This window comes from Camelus bactrianus, chromosome 6 (genome assembly GCF_048773025.1).
Source record: "Camelus bactrianus isolate YW-2024 breed Bactrian camel chromosome 6, ASM4877302v1, whole genome shotgun sequence".
In the NCBI taxonomy this organism is placed as follows: domain Eukaryota; kingdom Metazoa; phylum Chordata; class Mammalia; order Artiodactyla; family Camelidae; genus Camelus; species Camelus bactrianus.
Genome location: NC_133544.1, coordinates 2,924,426 through 2,933,891, shown reverse-complemented (window position 1 = coordinate 2,933,891; position 9,466 = coordinate 2,924,426).

Below are 9,466 nucleotides of genomic sequence, written 5' to 3'. Positions count from 1 at the left end.
GAGCCGGCCGGGGGATGTCCTCACCCTCTTACCTGGTCCTGGCCACTTCCTGTACTGGCCTTGCCCAGTAGCAAAGGAGTGACATTCAGAATGCATAAGGGGCTCTTACAACCAGTTAGAAAGATGAACCCAGGAAAACAGGCAAGGAGTATGAATAGGCAATTCACATGTTAGCCAAAACACACGTGAAGATACTCAGCTTTGTAAGAAAGCAGCCAATGTACAACCTTGCGTTTTGCCTACTGGCATAAACCAAGGAGACTGAAAACAACCTGTGATGGCAAGGGTAGGGGTCAGGCCCTCGCTGTCACACAGAGGAGGGGAGGCCACCGAAGGCCCCACCAGCAGGGAAAATGCTTCTGCTCTTGAATCCGGCAGTTTCTTCCGCAGGTGTCTCATCCCAGGTACTTACTGACCCAAGTGCCAAGCTCCATGTCTGGTGCTCACTGCTATGATTTTTGTTCACTTGCTTAATTCTTTAAAGTTTTATGAAAGAATTCAACCTTAATTTTACAGGCAGACCTCAGAGAGATTGCAGGTTCCGCTCCAGACCACCACAATAAAGCAAATAACACAATAAAGTGTCACACGAACTTTTTTTGTTTCCCAGTGCATATGAATGTTATATTTACACTCTACTGTAGTCTATTAAGTGTGCAATAGTATATGTCTGAAAAAATGTATGTACCTTAGGTAAAAAATATTTTGTTGCTAAAAAATTCCAAGTATCATCTGAACCTTCAGCTAGTGGTAGTGGTAACATCAAAGGTCACTGGTCCCAGATCATCATAACAAATATTACAACAATGAAAAATCTGGAAATATTACAAGAATGACCAGAATGTGACACAGAGACATGAAGTGAGCAAATGCTGTTGGAAAATGGTGCCGATAGACTTGCTTGACGCAGGGTCGCCACAAAACTTCAATTTGAGAAAAATGCCAAGATCTGTGAAGCACAATAAATCAAAGTGCAGTAAAGTGAAGTCTGCCTGTTTGTTTAAAAGATATCTTTTGTTTACTTACTTTTGGAATAGGTAGCACATTCTTTTTGTGTGTTTGCTTTGGGGGGACATAATTAGGTTTACTTATTTACTTATTTTTAGAGGAACTACTGAGGATTGAAGCCAGGACCTCCAGCATGCTAAGCATGCGCTCTGCCACTTGACCTATACTCCCCCCACTGCCTGCATATTTTATTTCTAACTATTTCATAGTTACTCCTTTGAAGAGAATACAGGTTAACTACCACGTATTAAGGAGGTAGGGTCACTGCAGCGTTTTTAATAATGAAAACCGGGAAACCAGCTAGGTGACCATCCAAAGGGGAACACCAAAAAGAATCATGATGCAGCCTTCCCAGCTGTGATTTTTGCAGCCTTCCTTTTCTGGCTGGTGGAGAGGACCCTATGTAGGCCTGGAACCAGGGGAGCATCTCCCTCACAGGCCAGGACCGTGCTCCTCTCCATCCTCCACCCAACGAGACCATCTCAGTGGCATCTCTAAGTCCAGGTAGGATCCCTGGAACCAGCCATATCTGAAGACTCAGGCTTTCTCGTTAAATGAGTCTGTTAATTCTCTTTTTGGCTTAGGTCAGCTAGAGATGGGTTTATCACTTGAAAAAGTCCTGACTCAGAGTATTTGCTGGGAACAGTCCCCGCCAGTGTAATTATAACAGTGTCCCCTTCACTCTCAACTGGTCCTGGTTCAGGAGGTAAATCATACTACGGCTGCCACCCACATGACTAAAGCACACACCAGGAGGTATCACATAGCCACAGGCAAGAATCAAGAGCAGAGTTTCCTCATCTGCCAAGTGGAGATAAGAGTTGGCCACAGAAAGCCACCCTGAGAAGTCACTGAGTTCCTGCAGGACACAGCTGTCCCTTGCACAGAGCTGCCCTCAATACCTGAGCTCCTAGGATTCATTTTCAACATTTCAACAGAACAATGTTAGAAGAAAAAACAGACGTATTGTTTTAAAAACACCAGAAGCCACACACTGACCCGTGGGGGGCAGGGCCCCCTGGGGACAGTGTCACCTGGGAGGGGGAGGGGGAAGGAGCACATAGTTCCTTCTCTGTAAGTTCTGTATGCTTTGGGTCTTTCACGAGGAGCACATGTTCAAATACTCTGTGTAACTAAGGTAAGTTTTAAAGAGGCAGGTCCCCCTGCAAAATGCCTCCTCACAGCCACCATCCCACGGACTTGCCCGCTGAGGTCAGTCGAATTGTCAGCCCACTCTTACAGGGAGGGAGGCTGGAGCTCTATGAAGAGGCAGGGCTTTGCCCACAGGGTTGGGGCCTCTAAGCTTCATCCCAGCCTAGGAAGGGAAGGCTTTGGTTTCAGGAGCGCCAAACTCCGCGTGCCAGGCTCCTCTGTGACAGCTGACAACAGCCCTGCGAGGCCTCTCTCCCGCTGGCCGGAGGGGGCGCGCTCCACGCTGGGTCCGGACGGTGGGCTGGGGTCAGATGGCCAGCCAGCCCTGCTGAGCAGAGTCACTCAGCAAACAAGCCCCTGGGGCCTGCTCTGAGGACAAGAGGTGAGCGGACAGGAGAGGCTTCCTGAAGGAGGAGCCACCTGCACCCCTCATATCGCCCCAAGGGGTCTGTGTCCAAAGCCCCTGGGCCCACCCCTTCTCACCGCTCCAGCTCACCTCCCAGGTCCAGGCTGCCCCGGACTGACCCTCCAGGCTCCAGCTTCAGCCTCAGCCTGTTGCAGCCTGAGGGGGATCCTATCAAAACCAAGTCAGCTCAGCCCCTCTTCTGCTCAGAGTCCTCCCTGTTCAAAGGTGCTCCCCATCTAAGTCAAAAACCCTGCTCTGCCTCAAGGCCAGAAGCCTTCATATTCCACTGGGAACCTTGGCCTTCAGGCCTCAGGGCCGTGGCTCATGCTGTTCCCTCTGCCTGGACTGCCGGTCCCCAGAAGTCCGCACTGACTCATTTCAGGTGTCTCCTGGCTAAAGGAGCTTGCCTTGCCCAGTCTCTCCAGGCCCCCACCACAGCCTCCTGCACTCCTGGGGGTTCTCCTCTGTCAGCCCGCAGGGTGGGGCCTGCCTGTCCCTGAGGGAGGATAGTAGGTGCCCCATAAATGCTGATGACTAAGTGGAGAAGGAGTTGATCAGGCTGGGTGGGTGGGGTCAGGGCGAGCTGGGAAGTGGGGAGCAGGCATGGGTGGAGGCCCAGCAGGCCTGGTCACCGCACAGAGAGTCAGGGCCAGTCCTGACGCCCGCAGCACCCCCGCAGGGCTGGGAGCAGGAAGTACATGATTCATCCCTGTTGCGCCAGAGTCCCAGGCACCAGGGAGCCTGGAGCACAAGAGGGCACTCAGCAGTGGCCCAGCCCACATCCTGGCCAGGGCAGCGCAGGAGCCTGCAGGATTCAGAGCTGGCTCCACCTGGAGGGGTGGAAACCAGCTCAGGCAGGAGCGCCCTTGCCCTCTCCCTGACCTTCCCAGCACGATGGGGCTGGATTCCTGCCTGGCTTTGTGACCTTGAGCGCATCCCTGCCCCATGAGGCCTGGTAAACATCCCACGGGGCTCCAGAGAGGGAAGCCCCTCCTCGGCCAGGCCTCTGGCCGCCCTGGGAAAGGGCCGCTACCCTCTCACTGGACGACGAACACTCAGGGCCAGAGGGGTGCGCACAGCCCAGGTGGGCCGGGCCCAGGACATAGCCCAAACTGCGTCTGCACCTCACGCTTTGCGTTCCACTGTCGCCTTCTGTAAACAGCCATGGTTTGCAGTGAAGTGAGTCAGAAAAGGAAACTAAGGTTGGAGGGAAGGCCGGACCCTGTTCACGGAGTGTAATAGAAAAGAACAAATCTGACTCTGTATTAGGTCTGTTCCTTTGGCTTTAACCCTGTGCCCTGTGTTCTAGGCTTAGTCTTGCTAACTCTGCACTCATGTAAAGATAACAAGCTGCAGAATGGAGGAGAACATTTGTTTTGCTGGAGGTTTGCAGGAGCACCATGAGCTGGCAACCTGGACAGCTGGAAAACAAAGAATTCCTACACCAAGTTTGCAACAATCGAGCACCCCCCCCCCGTGTTTTTTTGTATAAAAGGAGCCTGTAGTTTGACTAGGGGAGGATGGGTCTCCAAGACATGAGTCTGCCCTTATCTCCGTCTGCTGGCTTTCCGAATAGAGTCGCTATTCTTTGCCCCAACACCCCGTCTCCCGATTTACTGGCCTGTCGTGGGGTGAGCAGAACGAGTGTGGCTCGGTAACAAGAGGATCCCTGATGACAGAAGTGGCCTCTGCGTGCCAGCAGCGCCCAGGAAACTCACCCTCCCAAGACCCCCGAGCAGTCTGGGCCTGGATCGCCGCGTTCTCACAGCCACTTTCAGGTGATGCAAAGGGACACTGAGGTCCAGGGAGGCGGAGCCACTCGGCAACGGAGGGCTAGGGACACCGACCAAGCTTGTGGGACTCATCATGTCCAGGGCTTGGGAGGGAGGTCCCTTTATTGGGCTCCGCCGTGCAACCCCAGGCAGGAGAGGGCGAGGCACTGGTCGGAGCCTCTCTGGGCCCCGCCTCAGTTTCCCTCGGGCCAGAACTGTAAGAGGTGTCAGGTCTGGCTGCAACCGGCCCCCACCGCCCAGCGCGGGTCGACACCGCCCCCTGGCGGCCGGTTGTGTCACCACAGCCTGCATACAGTCACGGGGCCCAGCGAGGGTGCGGGGCCAGGACGCCGGGTCACCAGGGGACAGGAGACAGCTGAGCGCCCGGCCCCCGGGGCGGTGTTCGCTGGCTTAGGTCTCCACCCACGGACAGCCCAACCAGCTCTCCGCTTGCCATCTGGCCGCCGCAGGGCCCTTCTCACTCTGCGTCTCAGTCTTCGCCGTGGAATGGCCACAGTCGTGCCCACCCCCACGCCCCTGACCACTCGGCCGCGCCCTCGGGCTCCACCGAGCTGGCTTTCCTCTCCCAGGCGGGGTCCCACAGGACGAGCAGCTCCTCCTTTCCTCGTGGGCGGGCCGCGGGCCTGCCGCTGCCCCATAGGCCCATCAGGAGCCCGGGGGCGTGGCAGGGGGCGTGCTGCCAGAGGCGGAGGGCGTGAGGAGCTGGGGGTGGGGTGGGGTCCCGCCCTGGGGTCCCGCCCCGGGGTCCCGCCCCGGGGTTCCGCCCCGGGTTCCCTCCTTCCCGCACCTCCCCGTCGTGGGGTGCCCCCCTTCCTGGGAGTCCCGGGACCCCGGCGGGGTGCAGGGTAGGGAAGGAAGCTCTCCCCGAGCAGAAGAGGTCGAGGGGCGCTTCGGTTTCCGGTCCTCGAGGTGGGGACGTGAGCTGCCTCCTCTGCTCCCAGCTGGGAGACAGCCACAAGGCCCCCAACCCGGGCTCTGCCCTCCCGCGCCTGCCGCGGCCTGCAGCCACAGTGGCCCCCAGGGACCCGCCCGAGCGCTTTGTACAGCCCTACCTCTCTCCCAGGGAGCAGAACTTCTTTTCCCCTAGCTGTTCCTCCACCTGGAATGCGGTGCACCTGGCCTGTTCATGCAAGCGTCCTAGCTGCGCCTCCTGGGGCGGGGCGGGGCGCGGGGAGGTTGTTCAACGTATCCAGGCCCATTTTACAGACTGTTGACACTGAGACCACAGCGTTCTGAGAAGCTGGCCACAGGATGCTCAGCTGGGAGGTGGCTGGCATTAACTTAGCTGTCATTTGTGATCCACTGCTGGCTCCCCCCACCACAGTGTCACTGCATCCCAAGCCTGACCTCTACTCCCACTCCAGGGACCCCCAGGACATGCCTGGCAAAGCCCACTGAGGGTCCAGTACCATCCCCGGGGATTGGTCCCCTCACCCTGCCGACCTTTGTTTAATGCGGAGCTGAGGCCCAGGAGGGGCAGTGAGGGCCTTGATAGGTGTTATTAAGGCCCTAAGCTTTCCTGATGCCCCCTTGGAGGTGAGGTGACAGGCGAGTAAGGCCTGGGTGGGGCTTCCTGACCCCAAGGAAGGGGAGGATGGGGCAAACCCCACCTTCAGAAGCAATGGACAGGAAGGGGGAAGGAGAGTTGGACAGGTGGATTGGCTGCAGTTATTATGCCAATGAGCCCTGAGAGACAAATTAGACTTCCACAGGTGTGTCAGTTGTCTACTGCTGTGTAACAAACAACCCTACAACAGTGACTTGAAACCACAATGATTCCTTATTTCTCACCATTCTCTGGGTTGACCAAACAGTTCTTCTGCTTCATGTTTTGTCTGCTGAGATCATTTATACAGCTGCAGTTAGCTGGGGGCTCAACTGGGGTGAAATGTCTAAGGTTGCTTCACCCACATGGCTGCAGTTGACATTAACTGTCACCTTGGAAACTCAGCTGGCTGCCAGTGTGGGCTATCATCTCAGGTATGGTGGCCCTCTATAGCCACAGTTTCCATATCCCTGGATTTAACCAACCAAGGATCAAAAATATTTGGGGGAAAAAAATTCCAGAAAGTTCCAAAAGGCCAAACTTGAATTTGCCTGGTGCCAGCAACTTTTTACATAGTATTTACATTGTATTAGGTATTATAAGTAATCTAATAAGTAATGATTGAAAGTATATGGGAGTCCATCAACAGATGACTGGATAAAGAAGATGTGGTATATTTATACAATGGAATACTATTCAGCCATAAAAACTGACAACAGAATGCCATTTGCAGCAACATGGTTGTTCCTGGAGATTGTCATTCTAAGTGAAGTAAGCCAGAAGGAGAAAGAAAAATACCGTATGAGATTGCTCATATGTGGAATCTAAAAAAACAAACAAAGAAACAAAAACAAAGCGTAAATACAAAACAGAAACAGACTCACAGACATAGAATACAAACTTGTGGTTGCCAAGGGGTTGGGGGTGGGAAGGAACAGACTGGGATTTCAAAATGTAGAATAGATAAACAAGATTATACTGTATAGCACAGGGAAATATATACAAGATCTTATAGTAGCTCACAGCGAAAAAAAATGTGACAATGAATATATGTATGTTCATGTATAACTGAAAAATTGTGCTCTGCACTGGAATTTGACACAACATTGTAGAATGACTATAACTCAATAAAAAAATGTTTTAAAAAAAAAGAAAGTATACAGGAGGATGTGTGTAGGTCATATGCAAAGACTGCCATTTTGTGTAAGGGGCTTGAGCATTCTTGGGTATTAGTATTTGTGGGGGTCCTGGAACCAATCCCCTGTGGATACCAAGGGATGACTGTAGTTTTAGTTCTCCTCTACATGGCCTCTACACAGGGCTAACTGGGGCTTCTCCACAGCATGGCAGCTAAGTTCCACTGAGAACAAGCCTCATTGTGCAAGAACTCATCAAACCTCTACTTCCATCACCTTTGCTAATATCTCATTGGCCAGAACAGGTGATGTGGCCAAGCCCAGAGTCCATGTGAAATGAGACCTCCCCAAGGCACGAATTCCAGGAAGCATGGTTCACTGGGGGTTACCAACATTACAGCGTTCCTCAGTGGGAGAGGAATGAAGACAGACAGGAGACAGGAGAGCTTCAGGGGCAGGAATAACCAAGGAAGCCTCCTGAAGGGGGAAGGGCTTGGCTCAAGGGGGTCTGGGAGTTCTGCTCTCCTCCCTGCTTCTGTCCTGCAGCCCAGGGAGGTTGGGGGACAACCAACCACTAAGTAAAGGTATAAACCGGGAAAACGTCTGGAGCTAAGTGCTCTGTGGACAATGAAAGCAGGGTAGTGTGATACGGGGGAAGGGCAGCTGCTTCAGATGCGAAGGTGAGGGAAGGCTCCTCAGAGGGGGTGGCATTCGGACTGAGCTCCAGCCCACAGAAGGAGCCAGATTTGGGGAGTGCAGGGGAGAGTGAATTACAGGCAGAGGGAACAGCTAAAGCAAAGGCCCCGCGACGGGAACGAGCTTGACACTGTGAGGGTTAGAGGTAAGACCAAGGTGGCAGGGTGCACAGGGTCAGGTTCTGCTGGGCCTTGTAGACCTGGCCATTTTCTCCAAGTGCAATGCAGAACCTCCTGAGGGACAGTGTGACCCGGTACAGGCGCTGTCCCGGATGCTTGGGACTCATCGGTGAAGAAAACAGGAACATTCTTGCCCCTGTGGAGTGTGGTTTGATCTGGGTTTTTTTTAAAAAAAACACTGAGGAAAAGTGGGGTGTTTGAGTTGGGGGAGAGAAAACTGAGGAGGTGGAACTGTCAAGCCTACGGGGTTGAGGGGGTGAGGAACAAGAAGGGAAATTCAAGAAGGAGCTTGGGAGATCATCTCCATGACCTTGGGTTAGACAAAGAGGTCTTAGCTTTTTTTGTCTTAAGATAAAAAAATTGATCAATTGGACTTTATCAAAATTTAAAACATTTGCACTTCAAAAGATACCATCGATAAAAAGACAAGATAAGCCACAGACTGAGATAAAGTATTTGCAAATCATGTATCCAGACTGTATCAAGAATTCCTTAATGAAAAATAAGAGACAAGACAGGAAGAATATAGCTCAGTGGTAGACCGTACACTTAGCGTGCACAAGGTCCTGGGTTCAATTCCCAGCACCTCCATTTTAGAAATAAATAAATAAACTTATAAATAAACCTAGTTACCCCTCCCCCCCAAAAAAAAACCCACACAAAAAAACACAAATAAAAATAAGACAACCCAGTTTTTTAAAGAAGCAAAAGATCTGAACAGACACTTTACCAAAGAAGATAGACGGATGGCCAATGAGCATATGAAAAACATGTTTATCATCATTAGTCATTAGGGAAGTGTCTATTAGAGTGTCTAAAATTAAAAAGATGGACCATATCAACTGTTGACAAGGATATGAAGCAACTGAGACTCTCATCCATTGGGAGTGGGAATCTAAAATAGTGCAGCCACTTTGGAAAACAGTTTGGCAGTTTCTTAAATTTACCACATGAGCCAGCAATCCCACCCCCAGGTATCTACCCAAGAGAAATGAAAACATATGTCCCCACAAAGACTGGTACACGAACATTTATAGCAGCATTGTTCATAATAGCCAAAAACTGGAAGTGCATGTCCACGTGTCCTTAACTGGTGAGCAGATCAATGAATTGTGGTCTGGGGACGGATGGCTCATCTCAGTGTTAGAGCGCATGCTTAGCACGCACAAGGAACTGGGTTCGATTCCCAGTGCCTCTGTTAAAAAATAAATGAAAATAAATAAACCTAACACCTCCTCCCCCAATAAAATGAAAATAAATAAATAAATTGTGGCACAGCCATGCAACGGGAGATTGTTCAGCAGTAAGAAGGAACAAACTCTGACATATGCCACAAAGAGGAACCTCAGAAACATGACACTAAGTAAAAGAAATCAAACTCACTGATGGGCAGCAAGAATGTATTGTACACTTAAAATTGTGTTTGGAGGGCCGATCTTATCACAATAAAACATAACTTAAAAAAAGAAGAAACCAAACACCAAAGACCGCATATTGTATGATTCCATTTTCATGAAGTGTACAGAAAAGGCAAATACACACATACAGGA